The 16,885-nt window shown below is 37.0% G+C and overlaps 2 pseudogenes; both read left to right on the forward strand.

Moving 5' to 3' along the window:
• Positions 1 to 668: 668 nt before the first annotated feature.
• On the forward strand, positions 669 to 1,791 carry LOC121245524 (annotated as a pseudogene).
• A 7,853-nt stretch (positions 1,792 to 9,644) lies between these two features.
• Positions 9,645 to 10,584, forward strand: LOC121245525 (annotated as a pseudogene).
• Positions 10,585 to 16,885: the final 6,301 nt, after the last annotated feature.

The following is a 16,885-nucleotide window of genomic DNA, read 5'->3' on the forward strand; positions in this document are numbered from 1 at the left end:
CAACCTGCAGAGGATAAAAAGAAGAAAAATTATAAACCCAAAAAGGTGACTTTAACAGAGAACTAACAGAAAACAAGATTTTCCGTTAGGTGGCGTTAAATAGCCACTTATATAATAGAAGAGATATATATATATATATGTTGAACAAGAATATACCAAATGCCTTGGGGCATATGGTACGTAGTTGCTAGTTCTGGGAAATCATTTAATTCAAACTACCATGTAAAATTATTCTGTACAGATGTGTGAAGCAAAGTTAATACATCTACATTTTCAAGTACATTAGATTTTCCTAGAATGCTCAAAATCATCATCGAATTTCATGCCCAAGAAAAAGACACGGTCAACTTACACGGTCAAATTTTCGTGTTTATTTCGGAATGGGCCAAATCAACAAATATTAAATCAAATGAACCATTTCATTTATTTGATTTGGTCGATTTGGTTGCGTTTTCAATATCTGACAACATTAGTTAATGTTAATTAAATTTATAAATAGATAATTAATTACCATATAAAGAAGACTTACCAACTCTCGTTGATCTTTTCTGTGCTTAGAAGAAAACGTGCATAGACCCGTTCGGTACTGCAGACTTCCCCTCGATCTATAAATAGACATGTTTCCATGCAACATATCTCATCCCTCACCCAAGCAAGAGTACATACTACACACAACGCTAAAAGCAAGTGCTAGAGACATCCTCAAACATGCAGATCATGAAAGCTAAGTACCTTGTAACAGCTGTGGCCCTTTTGGCCTTGGCTTGCTCCCTCGCCTCTGCCTATGACCCTAGTCCTCTGCAGGACTTTTGTGTTGCAGTCAAGGATCCCGCTTCTGCTTGTACGTAAACATTATCATTACTATTATTATCATTAGGTTCTGCACTAGAAATCATTTCAAGCATCTGCAAGCATGGATTGTTTATCTCATGTTATGAATCCATAGATTAATGTAACTATACTTTTAGTTTCTGCATCATATGTACGTTTATGTTATTTCCCATTGTTTTTTTTTTTTTTTTTTTTGAATCAGTTATTTCCCATTATTACCTGAAGTGTCTGTACGTCCCATTTGTGATGATGACACCGTACTTGTCTTTTTCTGCAGTATTTGTGAATGGAAAGTTCTGCATGGATCCAAAGCTTGCCTCAGCCAAGGACTTCTTCTTCTCGGACTAAATGTTCCTAGAGACACTTCAAATCCTCTCGGATCGAACGTCACTGCTGTGAATGTGGATAATCTAGCAGGACTCAACACTCTAGGCATATCCTTGGCTCGCGTTGACTTTGGTCCATTTGGTCTGAATCCTCCCCATACACACCACGTGCCACTGAATTTCTCATTGTCTTAGAGGGTACTCTGTACGTTGGATTTGTCACCTCCAACGGAGATGGTAACCGCCTCTTCACCAAAATCCTTTACCCAGGAGATGTCTTTGTATTCCCAATTGGTCTCATTCACTTCCAGTTGAATGTGGGAAAGACCAAAGCAGTTGCTTTTGCTGGTTTGAGCAGCCAGAATCCAGGAGTCATCACCATTGCAAAAGCTGTCTTTGGATCTGACCCAAAAATCAATCCTGATGTTCTCACCAAGGCCTTCCAGGTGGACAAGAATTTGGTCGAGTACCTTCAAAAACAGTTTTGGTCGGACAACAATTAGATACCTATTTGAAATAGCCATAACGATCCATTGCATGCATGGTTCGAAGAAATCACGATTTACTATGTTTCGATTGTTGTAACGTACTTCATATAATTAAAATTATAATGAATAAGATGGTATTTAATTTATGCACTATCATCTCTCTCTTTCTCTCTCTATTTTTTTGTTCTTTTTTGTTCCATATGCTTACTTCTTATATAGCGATATTCTTCTCAAGGAATTACCTAGAAAAAATATATTCGAATAGAATAATTATTGTAAGCTCGAAGACTAGCTAAAGAATGGGTTGAATAGTTACACGCCCATGGTCCTAGAGACCACATGTCCCTATATATGTGCACAAAAATTAACATTGTCATCACCCTCTCTGCTAAACTACTTGGGCGTACGTGTTTCCAGAGACCAGAGTAGTCGGACCAGGAGTAGTACTCCACGAGAAACCCGGCCACATGCATTCTGGGTTGTTTTACTTGAGATTTTTTTTTTTTAGCCATCACTTCTTCAACTTTGCTTGCAGTCTTTCTGAGTGATTTTCTGGCACTATCAAAACGTTTAAATCAGAGTTTGAAAATGTGGATTAGTCGAAGGCCTCCAAGATCTAGCCTTAGCTCTAAAGGGTTACTTTGGCTTAATCGACACATAATGCTACTGTTTTAATTCATTTAAGTAAAATAAGATTAATTCAGTGCATTGAACATCTTTTCAGTCTTTTTCAACCAATTTACAGAATATCACAATCACTATTCCTTTAAATTCAGCATATAATTTTCATGATTTTTTTAGGTACAGTATTGACCAAAACTTTGAGCAACTGCTGAAACGATACAACATTCCTGTCAAAAGGGAATGCAGAAGCTACTGTTGTATCAAAACCACTCAAAATACACCCAAACACAAGATAGAGACAATATGTAAGTGGTTCGGCAATTTGCCTACGTCCACTATAGCGGAAACAGTAGATTTCAAAGTGTTTGTACAAAATATACAAACTCCAACAAGATTATCTCTATCCAACAAGATTATCTCTATCTCTACAAATGGCCATCTTCTATGTATTTTCCACAGACACTGTTTCGTTTACAAGATGATCTCCTTTTATAAGAGAAGCTTCAGGAGACAAACAGATAATTAAAGGGGCTGTAAGAGACAAGCTTGATATTTTGGAGACAAACTTGATATTTGGAGCAGCTATCTAAGACTATTGAGGAGCTACTATTCACACTTGGGTTGATATTTAACAATCACCCCTCTACCCATGTGTGCCATATTAAGCTGCTGCAAACTGTTGCTTCCTCCAAATGATTTCACCCCCTTATTTGAAATACTCGTTATATCTGCCATGAGAGATTTTCGCTATCAAATGTGCCCTAAGGCACCAATGCACTCTAAGGTGGTCAGCAGTGTGAGATATTGATCAATTCCAAACAGTGTTGGAATTTGATCCCTGTGACGACTTTCGTCAACATATCTGCTAGATTGTCTTTAGTGCCAATCTTCTTAAGTAGAATGTCCCCTTAATCTAATATCTCACGTATGAAGTGAAAGCGGACATTTATAAGCTTTGTTCGAGAATGATACACTTGATTCTTGGCCAGATGAATTGCACTCTGACTGTCACAGTAAACGATAACCTCTTACTGTTTAAAGTCCAAATATGTTACCAATCCCTGTAACCAAATGGCTTCTTTCACGGCTTCTGTCATAGCAATGTATTCAGCCTCTATTGAGGATAGTGCAATTGTAGACTGCAAAATAGATCGCCAACTAACTAGTCCTCCAACCATAGTGAATGCATATCCCGTTATTGATCGTCTTTTGTCAAGATCACCAGCATAGTCTGAGTCAACATATCCAGTTACTAGACTATCTTCACTCTTCTCGAACTTCAAACCAAGATCTATGGTCCATAGAATGTACCGTAGAATCCATTTAGCCGCATACCAATGTGTCTTTCCAGAATTATGCATATAACTACTGACTAAGCTGACGGCTTGGGAGATATCAGGTCATATACACACTATGGCATACATTAAGCTTCCTACAACACTTGCATACGGGACATTTTTCATATAGTCCCGATCTTCATCACTTTTAAGAGACTGCAATGCACTGAGTTTCAAATATAGGGCCATTGGAGTACATAGCGGTTTCGTCTTCGAGTTCATGTTGAAATTTTGTAGTACTCTCTCCAGATACTGCTTTTGAGTAAGGTGAACTGTGCTTTTCACCCTATCTCTGTTAATCTCCATCCTCAATATTCTTCGTGCTTCTCCTAGATCTTTCATTTCAAACTCTTGACTCAATTGAGCTTCCAATCGATCTATCTCCACCTTGCTTTTACATGCAATCAACATGTCATCTATATATAAAAACAAATATATGAAAGATCCATTTGCAAGTTGTTCGAAATACACACAGTGATCGTATTGGCAACAAGTGTATTTCAAATCAAACATGAAGCGGTCGACACGTTTGTACCACTGCTGAGGTGACTGCTTCAAATCATAGAGAGATTTCTTCAAATTGCAAACTAATTTTTCTTTACCAGCTTCTTTAAAACCTTTCGGTTGAGACATATAAATCTCCTCCTCCAGATCACCATGTAAGAAAGCATATTCACATCAAGCTGGGCTAACTCAAGATCATATTGTGCAACCAAAGCTAGCAATATCCGAATGGATGAATGTTTAACAACATGAGAGAATACCTCACTATAGTCAATTCCCTTTGTCTGAGTGTAACCCTTGGCTACCAATCTAGCTTTGAATCGCACCCCACCTTTAGTAGCTTAATCATCTTTCTAATTGAAAACCCACTTACAACCAATTGACTTCTTTCCATTTGGAAGCGGCACAAGCTACCATGTCTGGTTCTTATGAAGAGACTGCATCTCCTCGCTCATTGCACTTTTCTATTCAGTCTGTTCACTAGACTGTATGGCTTCTTTGTAAGTGGTTGGGATCTGATCTCCTTTAGCTGGAAGTGCATACGTCACAAAGTCTGCATAATGTGCCGGTAAACGTGTCTCTCTTCTCGGCCTGTTTGTTGCAATTGATTCTGGTTGGCTTGAAGATATCATGACTAGACTATCAACCTCAAGTTGTCCATGCTCTCCATTAGCGACTCCTAATTCTTTTGGTGTAATAAACTTCACCTTATGTGACTCACAAGGTGCTTTGCTATCATGGCTGCCTTTATGGGAGTCTTTATGCTCATGTGACTTGAGCATCTCAGACTCGTTGAATGTAACATCTCTACTGACTATTACCTTCTTTAACTCTATGCACCAGAGTCTATACCCTTTTACACCAGTACTAAAGTCTAAGAATTTGCTTTCTTAGCTCTAGGATCAAGCTTACTTTCTTTAGCCTGATAGTAAGCTGGACATCCAAAAATGTGTAAAGAGTCATAATCAGTAGCATGTGTACCTTTCCATATTTCAATGGGTGTCTTCCCGTCATTGGCATATGCGGGTAATCGGTTGATGAGGTGGTAGGCATACATATTGAATTGTTTATGTATGCGGGTCATTCAGCCTAAAATTGTTTATTGAATTAGCATCCAGTAACATATACCGTACTTTCTCTAGCAAAGTATGATTCATCCGTTCTGCCACACCGTTTTGTTCTAGTGTTCCTCGTACAGTGAAGTGTCTAACAATTCTCTCTTTCCAGCATACTTCTATGAAGGGGTCTAGAGTGTACTGACCTCCATTATCTTATCTGAGCCGCTTGATCTTCCTGTCGGTTTGAGTCTCGATCATCTTCTTCCAATCAAGAAAGATATTCAACACTTCATCTTTATGCTTCATCATGTACACCCATACACGACAACAATAATCATCAACAAATGTTACAAATCAATATTTACCTCCTAAAGATGAATTCTTGGTAGGTCCCCAAACATCAGAGTGTACATAGTCAAGTATTCCCTGTGTACTATGGACTGTGGTTCCGAACTTCATCTGCATCTGCTTCCTTAATACACAGTTTTCACAGAAAGACAATTTATTAGTTTTGGCACCTTTGAGTAAGCCTTGCTTTACAAGTGTTTGCAAAGCTTTTTCTCCGGCGTGCCCCATACGTATGTGCCAAAGCCTGGTGGTGTCAGCATCAATCTCATCTAGCTTCTCACAGGCTGTGGAAGCTCTTTCACTAACAGTACTTCCTTGCAAGAAGTACATATTTCCTTGTCTTAAGCCCTTCATAGTCACCTGAATTCCCATTACCACCTTGAGAATTCTATCTTCTATGGTGATTCTGAATTACTTTGAATCCAAAGTCCCAAGTGAGATAAGATTCTTCTGCAAGTCTGGAACGTATCGAACTTTTGTCAATGTCTTGACAGTTTCATCATGCAGCTTCAGCCGAATGCTACCTATTCCTTGAGTCTTACAGACATTATTGTTGCCCATAAGTACTGCTCCATCAATCTTTGTGAAGTCAATAAACCAGTCTCGATTAGGACACATGTGATAGGTACACCCGGAATCCATTATCCATTCATCAGAATGACAAATAAATGATAAACCTGTTAAGGTAATATCTGCATCTTCATCTCTGTTGGCGACATTGGCTGTGGAGGGTTGATTCTTCTGTTGCCCCTTCAGCTTGGAACAATCCTTTTTTCCAATACCCTTTGTTGTGACAAAAAGCATATTCATCTTTGCAAGTCTTCTGCTGACTGGTGAATCACGTGATGTGCCCATGTTCTCGATTGAGAATCCTTCTTCTTTCCTGGATACCTTGACTTCGGTCTCCCTCTTGCTGTAAAGGATTCATTTGATGTATTTAGCTGTACCTCCTTATCTTTTTAGCGGTACTCATTATTTATCAAAACACTATATACATCGTTAAAACTAATCTTTTCATTCCCATACGAAAGTGTGGTAATCAAATGCTCATATGTATCAGGCAAAGGATTTAATAAAAGTAAAGCATTATCTTCATCTTGGATTTCTACATCCAAGTTTTGCAAATCAGCAAGTCTCTGATTGAAACTATTGAAATGTTCAGACATAGACATACCTTCTCGAAATTGGAATATGAAAAGCTTCTTCTTCAAGTATAAGCGACTCTCAATACTTTTGTCAAGTATTTTTCTTCCAATTTCCGTCAAAGTTCACTTGCTTTTGTCTCTTTCATGACAAAATACTTCTGATCTTTGGCAAGGCACAAACGAATTGTACCACAAGCTTGTCGGTTAAGCTTGTCCCAATCCCTCTCTGTCATGTCCTCCGATTTCTCTTCCAGTGTAATTTCTAACTCTTGTTGGATCAAAACGTCCATGACTTCACATTGCCACATACCAAAGTTATTAGTTCCATCGAACTTCTTAACTTCAAATTTGGCATTTGACACCATGGATCTACGCTCAAAGCTACTAGCATTTCCAGAGCTCTTATCACCTACAATTTTTCCTTCTGATTCCATCTAAAAAATTACTGACCTCTGGAAAATGAATTTCAAAATTTCAACTATACGGATGAGTCCGGAATGATCCAAATAGTTGGAAAGCACTATTGGATAGTTGAAATCGAACTCTTAATGGCTTAGATCAAGCCCAAAATAGATTTGAAATTTCGAACGGTCTAGATCGAACAGGAATAGCAGCGAGCACGTGGCAAGAGTGGGGAGCGTGTATCTCAAGTGTCGTCTTCCTCTAGAGGGCGTGGGGTGCGTGAGCGAGTGTATCTCACGCGTCTTCAACCTCTTGTGCGAGTGGGGGTGCGTATTCTGCACTCGTCTTCAAGCTCTAGACGACCGTTGGCATGGGAATCACACCTTCCGACCTTCTAGGAGTGTGTGTGAGCTCCTCCGACGTCCATTTTCGATGCTATTTGAGGCAACGTGTTCCCCTTGTCAAGACGAACCTCCTAGTGTGGACAAAAGCTGATTTGGATCAACTTGAATTTTCTGGGTAGCGTAAAAACCAAAGCTCTGATACCAATTGTTGTATCAAAATTACCCAAAATCACACCCAAACACAAGATAGAGACAATATGTATGTGGTTTGGTAATTTGCCTACGTCTACTGTAGCGGAAAACAATAGATTTCAAAGTGTTTATACAAAATATATAAACTCCAACAAGATTATCTCTATCTCTATAAATGGCTCTCTTCTATGTATTTCCCACAGACACTATTTCGTTTACAAGATGATCTCCTTTTATGGAGAAGTTTCAGGAGACAAACAGACAATTAAAGGGGCTGTAAGAGACAAGCTTGTTATTTGGAGCAGCTATCTAAGACTGTTGAGGAGCTACTGTTCACACTTGAGTTGATATTTAACAGCTACAATATAATGCGTGGTTACTTCACACATTGCCAAGAAGAACAAATGAATTAATAATGCTAGATAGATGCATGAATTATGTAAGCGCCGCATTTTTTTTTTAAAAGAGTAGGATTTACTATTAAAAAATTATTTTTTTCATATGGATCTGATATTTATTCACTTTTTTCAATAGGAGTGCGCGGCGCTTGAATACTCTATGATTGCAAATATCATTTCTCTTCAACTTTATGGTAAGAAATAAGAAGTTCAAAACAACGATTTTTTTTTTTTTTATATATAAAAAGAAACCAACATCGAGAAGGAATAAGAGGCTCAATTAATTGACTTAATATGAGGAATATTGATACAATCATAAAGTATGTAAGTGCCACGCACTCATTGTAAAAAAATAGTGGAGCAAACCATTAAAGAAATAAATTTTTATGTGAATTCCACATTTATCAACTTTTTTTCAAGTGGAGTGCACGCATGTGACACTTGGAAAGTACTGATCTATGACTATATCTAATATTTTTCAAATAATATATGTACCTCGCACAACGCCTGTAGTAGTACTGCTTTTGCCATTAATCAAGCTTAGGCAGTTTGAGCCATGAGTAATGCTACTCATCATCCCAACTTCTATCATCCTCTCATCATTTTATGATATGTCATTAGATGATTAGAGATTATTTATTATATTTCACTTATAAACCTATCATCTAATGCCATATCATGAGATGATGGGAGGATGATGGAAGTTAGGATGATAAATAAATTTTTTCTTGAGCCATTACTAATGCTGGACTTTTGCAACTTTGATGCAGATGATAGGCCGTAAGGGAAGAAATAAAATATAGATTATGATCATTACTGATGCTGGACTTTTGCAACTAGGGTATGCCATTTTAAACCCACCGTGCCGTTGTTCAAATTAATTATATATGAACATATACTTGTTAATTATTTAATAATTGGTAATATATTCATGATTTTTCTGGAAGAGAGCAACTGAGGGCAGGTATAAAAAAAAGTTAGAATAAGTCATATATATATATATATGTGTGTGTGTGTGTGTACGTGTGTGTTGAACAAGAATATACCAAATGCCTTGTGGCATATGGTACGTAGTTGCTAGTTCTGGGAAATCATTTAATTCAAATACCATGTAAAAATATTCTGTACAGATGAACAAACACTTGATCAGCTAGCACGATAAAATAAAAAATAAAAAAATTAGCTAGCTCTAAGAGATAACAACAAATAATTGGATTTGGAGGCCAGATATGTGTGAGGCAAAGTTAATACATCTAGATTTTGAAGTAATGCATTAGATTTTCCTAGAATTAATGCTCAAAATCATCATCGAATTTCATGCCCGAGAAAAAGACACGGTCAACTTACATGGTCAAATTTTCGTGTTTATTTCGGATTGGGCCAAATCAACAAATATTAAATCAAATGAACCATTTCATTAATTTGATTTGGTCGATTTGGTTGCGTTTTCAATATCTGCCAACATAGAAGACTTACCAACTCTCGTTGATCTTTTCTGTGCTTAGAAGAAAACATGCATAGACCCGTTCGGTACTGCAGACTCCCCCTCGATCTATAAATAGACGCGTTTCCATGCAACATAACTCATCCCTCACCAAAGCAAGAGTTCACACAACGCTAAAAGAAGTGCTAGAGACATCCTCAAACATGCAGACCATGAAAGCTAAGTACCTCGTAACAGCTGTGGCCCTTTTGGCCTTGGCTTGCTCCCTCGCCTATGCCTATGACCCTAGTCCTCTGCAGGACTTTTGTGTTGCAGTCAAGGATCCCGCTTCTGCTTGTACGTAAACATTATCATTACTAATTATTATCATTAGGTTCTGCAGTAGAAATCATTTCAAGCATCTGCATGCATGGATTGTTTATCTCATGTTATGAATCCATAGATTAATGTAACTATACTCTCAGTTTCTGCATCATATAATGTACGTTTATGTTATTTCCCATTGTACTGTACGTCCCATTTGTGATGATGATATAGTACTGATCTTTTTCTGCAGTATTTGTGAATGGAAAGTTCTGCAAGGATCCAAAGCTTGCCTCAGCCAATGACTTCTTCTTCTCGGGACTAAATGTTCCCAGAGACACTTCAAATCCTCTGGGTCGAACGTCACTGCCGTGAATGTGGACAATCTAGCAGGACTCAACACCCTAGGCATATCCTTGGCTCGCATTGACTTTGCTCCATATGGTCTTAATCCTCCCATATCCACCCACGTGCCACTGAATTTCTCATTGTCTTAGAGGGTACTCTGTACGTTGGATTTGTCACCTCCAACGGAGATGGTAACCGCCTCTTTACCAAAATGCTATATCCAGGAGATGTCTTTGTATTCCCAATTGGTCTCATTCACTTCCAGTTAAATGTGGGAAAGACCAAAGCAGTTGCCTTTGCTGGTTTGAGCAGCCAGAATCCAGGGGTCATCACCATTGCAAATGCAGTCTTTGGATCTGACCCAAAAATCAATCCTGATGTTCTCACCAAGGCCTTCCAAGTGGACAAGAATTTGGTCGAGTACCTTCAAAAACAGTTTTGGTCGGACAACAATTAGAGAACTGTTTGTAATAGCCATAATGATCCATTGCATGCATGGTTCGAAGAAATCACGATTTACTATTTTTCGATTGTTGTAACGTACTCTTAAAATTAAAATTATAATGAAATAAGATGGTATTTTATTTATGCACTATCCTCTCTCTCTCTCTCTCTCTCTCTGTGTGTGGTTCTTTTTGGGCAACATCTGTGATGGAGGTAGATCTATGTCATATGGCTTGCAAAATGTTTGAAAGGAGTAATGATACACTTACAATGTTTTACAATTATGTACTTTACAACTCATTTTTGTAATTAACTAATGAAATCAAGCACTTGATTAAAAAGAAATTCTCAATTTTATAAAACTACAATTTAGATAAAATAGTAAAATAGATGTAGAGAGTTGTAAGCTAATTTTCTGCTCGAAAAAACCATCAAAGCGATTGAATTGAGTCGATATCCTAGTCAGAGTTCAGAAACACCTTGGGATTACAATATCGATAAAACAGTTCCTAATCAAATAGCAAAAATGAACCTAGCCGCCTTTTAACACTTCATGGAAAACAACTTATTTTAGCTTACGTATAAAATTAAAAAAAGGAACACTTCAAAAACAACTATGTAAGCATATATGAAAAACCATAGAGTATTTTGCTTATAGTGTACAAAATGTTGTAAAGATCGTATCGCTTTCAGACATGGATTCCATTTACTTATTTCTTAGTGATGTTCTTCTAAGGAATTACAAAGAAAAACATGTTCGTTTTTTTGGGCTGTTTTGACTCTTGGTACAACCCGACCACCGACTAGGGTTTACAAATCCATACCAACTAGCTAATCAGGGTTTACTCTGTATTGTATTAAACTATTATAGTGCCGCACTATATCTTTGATTTTCTTATGAATAAAATTCTCTGCAAGTCTATGGACGTAGGCACACATTGTCGAATCACGTAAATCTTGTGTTGTGTGTAATTGATTCTATTTTTTCTTTACTTTTTCTCTTATCGTTCCTCGCTATACATGGTCCTAGAGACCACATGTTCCTGTATGTGTTTACAAAAATTAACATTGTCATAACCGTGTCAGCTAGACTACTTGGACTTATTTTCGAAGTAGTCGAACAACCGGGAATTTAGGGATAAAATCTAAATTTCATTCTAAAAATAGCCTGATTTTTAAATACCATTTGAACAACAATTTATCTTTTGAATGATACTATATAGAGACGAAATCAGTTGTCCCTAAAAATGATTGCCCATTGAGACGGTTTACTATATCCATTTGAGTGGTGTCAATTCTGTTTGAATAATACCAAACCAGTTCGAATGAAAATAAAAATGTTCAAAAATGTTCAAACATTGACAAATGTGTTCGAAAATTACAACTACATTTGAACTATCTTAAATTCATTCAAGTTGTATAATACTTTCAAATGGATTATATCTCGTTCCAAAGTAAATTTCAACCAAATATTGCCTAGAAAGTAGAACACGTCATTTTTTTTTTTTCAATTCACAAACTTTCTTCGAACGAGAATATTTTCCGTTCAAACAGAGTTTGGTTATGTTCGAATGCATTTACAATCCGTTCAAACATTAAAATTTCAATGAAATTTGACCGGAATTCGGAACACTCTAATTTTGAGATTTTACTGTTCGGAAATTTTTAAATTTGTTCGGACAATCTACAATGTCCTACAAATTATAAAGCGCCACAGACTTTAAGAAGTTTGGAAATTTTACAGCTAAGAGAGAGAGAGAGAGAGAGAGAGAGAGAGAGAGAGAGGGTGGGTTGTGTACTCGTGAAGTAGGGAATGAGAGAATCATTATTACCCACTGATATTTTTCTTAGGTATATTCTTCATCCCCTACAAACTCTCTCTCTCTCTCTCTCCCCCCCCCCTCTCGTGTGTTTTTATTGCTATTGCTTCATCTCTACACATCTCCTAGGTTTAGAGCTCGATAAACTTAATTTCCTAGTTTTCTTTAAAAGAAATTCCTCTTGTTTGCATAGACTTGTGTTGTGTATTCATGCTCTATTTATTTTTTTGTGTGGCAGATTTGTTATTTCGGGAGTAGGTGTTCTTCGTATCAACAACGTATTCAAGTAAGAGGTTTGGTTTGCAAACTTAGAGGGTGGATACATGGTAATTCTTTTTGTTTGAACTTTGAACATGCTCAGCTATTCATGTGTTGCTCCGCTCTATCTTTGTTTTAGTTTCCTTTGTTTTCTCTTTGTTTCTTTCTCTTATTTTTACTTTATCGTGTCTTTGAGGGTTGGTGTTTTTTGATTTATTGAGTTTTTGCCTACTTTATTCCATCTATGACGATTGATTTATAATTTGATTGCTTTGTTTTGTGATGGCAGTGAAATTTGAATGTCAATAGAGGAAAAACATTTTGTTCGATTCTGGTCTATGTTAGTACTTTTTCTCTATATAAGCCGTTGATAGGTGATCAAATGCATTGAGAGCAATTTTCAAGATTTGTAGGTCCCTTTAGGCAATTTCTTACGGGATGGCAAGTGATATGATCTAGCTATAGTTTGGCTACAAGTTATTCTTCCTAACATTAGACATCCTTTAAATCATAGTATACAGTACAAAATTATTTTTTGTTAGAAGGTTAGCAACTTGTGATGTCATAGTTTGGATTTAAACCTTTGTATTTGTCCAAAATTGAAGATTATTCACATTAGGTTTATGACAACTTATTTTTTATTAGTGATTTTATGTTTTTATGTACTGACTAGTAGTGTTTTAATTTTGTCCAATTATGACTATTTTTCTTCCTTACCCAGTTATGTTTTAATTTTTTTGCTGGCAACAAAGACATGGAAAGAATCAATTCCAAGCAAGATTGTGCAATTAGAAACACAATTGAAGAAATCAAAACTTCAAATATGACAGGATGAATTTGGTGAGCATTACAACAAGATGGTTGCAGTGTTATCAATTGTTGTGGCATTGGGTCATGTTATCCATGGCCATTCGTTAGCAAACCATGTCATTGTTTGTTCAAAAGTGTCTTTTTAATTTATCAAAGTTGTCTTTTTATTTCCCAATAATGTGTCCTTTTATTTTTTTCAAAGAGTAACTTAATGGTCATCAAGTACGATGAGTCTTATGTGTCTATATAAAGGCTGATGCATTGTAATCTATTTTTTAACGAGAGTAAAAAAAGTTTAGATAAATTTCTCCATTCAAATTGGCATCAGAGCACCAAGTCACGATAGATTCAAATTTCTCTGGAAATGGCCTCCAACTTTGTCCAACAACAATTCCTTTTATGGGATGTGGTTATCCAAATGAGAGCCCTGTTTGGGTCTCAAGATTTGTAGGAGATTGTTACCGATGGATTTACAGAGCCCACGGAGGCACAAGAAACCGCATACACTGTAAATGAGAAGTAGGCACGTAAAGAGCAAAGAATGAAGGATAAAAGGGCATTATTCATACTCTATCAAGGGTTGGATGATGCTACATTCGAAAAATTTGCAGAAGCAACAACAAGTAAACAAGCATGGGAGATTCTTGCATCCATTTTTAAAGGAGATGAACAGGTGAGACGAATTCGCCTGCAAACATTATGAGGCAAGTTTGAGGCACTTCAAGGAAGGAGAAATGGTGTCCAATTATTTCTCACAATTGTTGGTGATCGTGAATAGTTCTAAAAGAAATAATGAGAAGATTGATGACATTCAAGTCATCGAAAAGGTCCTTCGATCCCTCTCTCCTAAATTTGAACATGTAGTTGTAGCTGTTGAAGAGTCTAAGGATTTAAAGAAGCTTACAATTAAGGAGTTGATGGGTTCTCTCCAAGTACATGAGCAAAAGATGCAAAAGAATGTTAATTCTACCGTGCTAGAACAAGCACTTGAGTAAAAAATGACTCCAAATGGTTGAGAAAAAATCTAGACCTAACCGAGGATGTGGCAGCGGGAGGGAGCATGGAAGTCACCAAACGACCTGACCAAAGTCAGCAGGAAAGCAGAAATTCAAGAGGTCAAGGACAAGGAGGCAATCGAGGAAGAGGAATATCCACACATGGATGTGGAAGAGGAAGATCCACACAATTGCAACAAGTTTGGACACTAGGCCTCAGATTATTGGCACAAAGACAGTGAACAGGCCAATGGTTCAAAAACAACAAATGATGTTGGTAGTGACGCCACCCTACTTCTCGCTCATGATGATTCAAGTTCATAATGCGAAGCTTTGGTACCTTGATTCCGGTGCAAGCGATCATATGTGTGGAAAGAAGGATCTATTTGAAGAACTCACTAAAGAAGTTCGTGGAAATGTGAACCTAGGAGACTCATCCAAACTCCCAGTTGAAGGCAAAAGAAAGATAAAAATTTATCAAAAGAATGGTAAGAGATAATAGATATCCGATGTTATTATGTGCCAAATATGAAAAGTAATATTCTTAGCCTTGGACAATTGCTCGAGAAGAGATACATCAAACATAATGGAGGAAATTCTCTCACTCTGAGAGATGGACGTGGAAGAAATGTAGCTCATGTTCCGATGACTAGAAATCGCATGTTCCAGTTGCATCTTACAACAAAGTTCGAGAATTGCTTTTATGGAATCAAGAAAGTGAGTCATGGAAGTGGCATCTTCTATTTGGTCATCTATATTTCAACGGCCTTAAGCTACTATCTTCATCAGGCATGGTGCATGGATTACTAATGATAGAGGTACTTAGCAACATTTGTGTGAAGGGTGCATACTTGGCAAGCAATCATACAACCTTTTCCAAGTGAAAAGTCTTGGAGAGCGACACAACCATTGTAACTAGTTCACAACCGAACATATGTGGATCAATAGAACCCATGTCTTTTGGAGGTAATAAATATTTTATTACTTTCATTGATAATTTCAGCAAAGAAATATGGGTTTATTTTCTTAAAGAAAAGTCCATTGTATTTACTATATTTAAGAATTTAAGGCTCTTGTTGAGATCACAAGCTTGTAACTCTTCGCTCTAACCAAGGTGGTGAGTACACCTCAAAAAGAATTTGAATGAGTATTGCGGGGAAAAATGGCATAAAGCATCAGAGCCTCTCACCTTCTAAGAGGCTGTAGAAGAAGATTGTTGGCAATTAGTGATGGCAGAAGAGATCTATGCCATCCAAAAGAATGAGATATGGGAGTTGAGAACACTCCCACCAAACCAAAAAGGCTATTGGTGTCAAGTGGGTGTCCAAAATCAAACATACTATAGAAGGTGAAGTTGAACGGTATAATGCGAGAATGGTAGCTAAAGGCTACAAACAGAAGTATGGCATTGACTATGATGAAGTTTTTACGCTAGTTGCAAGACTTGATACGGTGAGATTGTTGATCTCACTTGCTGCTCATCGTAGATGGAGGATATACGAACTTGATGTCAAATTTGTCTTCCCCAATGGCTTCATCGAAGAAGAAGTGTATGTACAACAACCAGAAGGCTTCATAAAGAAAAGAGAAGAAAACAAAGTGTGTCGCCTAAAGAAATCATTGTATGGCTTAAAACAAGCACCAAAGGCCTGGAATGTGCATATTGATAGTTACCTTCATCAGACTGGCTTTACCAAATGTCCATATAAGCATGCAATCTATATGGAGAAAAATTATTGTTGTGAATTTCTAATCATTTGCCTTTATGTTGAGATCTTTTACACACAAGAAATAGTGAGAAAATGATTGAGGAATTCAAGAAATCAATGTTTAAGGAGTTCGAGATGACTGACAATGGGTTGATTTCCAACTTTCTTGGTATTGAAGTGAAGCAACAACATGATGGAATTTTTATATGCCAAAAGAAGTACACAGATGAGCTTTTAGAAAAATTCAAAATGGATGGTTGTAACTCTACAAATACTCCAGTTGCAACAGGTACAAAATTGTCAAAAGAAGGTGATGGGCGAGTCATTGAAATGACTCTTTATAGAACTTTGGTTGGAAGCTTGAGATACTTGACTATCACAAGGCCTGATATTGTCTATGGAGTTGGACTAGTGAGTCGATATATGGAGAAGCCAATGCATCCTCATTGGTTAGCTATAGAAAGAATAATGAGATACATAAAAGGTACCCGGGATTTTTGGTTTATTTTATGCTTATGGTGAAGAAAAAATTAGTTGGGTATTCATATAGTGATTGGGAAGTGATCAAGATGAGAGAAAAAGTACTACTGGCTATGTGTTCTATCTCAATTCAACAACATTTTCTTGACATCCAAGAAACAAGGAAGTGTAGCTTTGTCTACCTGTGAAGCAAATAAATATGTGGCAGGAAGAACCAATAATAATTTATGTCTATAACAAATAAGCTATAAAGTTAGCAAAAAACCCAGTGTAACAT

This window comes from Juglans microcarpa x Juglans regia, unplaced genomic scaffold (assembly GCF_004785595.1).
Source record: "Juglans microcarpa x Juglans regia isolate MS1-56 unplaced genomic scaffold, Jm3101_v1.0 JmScfU0049, whole genome shotgun sequence".
Classification (NCBI taxonomy): Eukaryota; Viridiplantae; Streptophyta; class Magnoliopsida; order Fagales; family Juglandaceae; genus Juglans; species Juglans microcarpa x Juglans regia.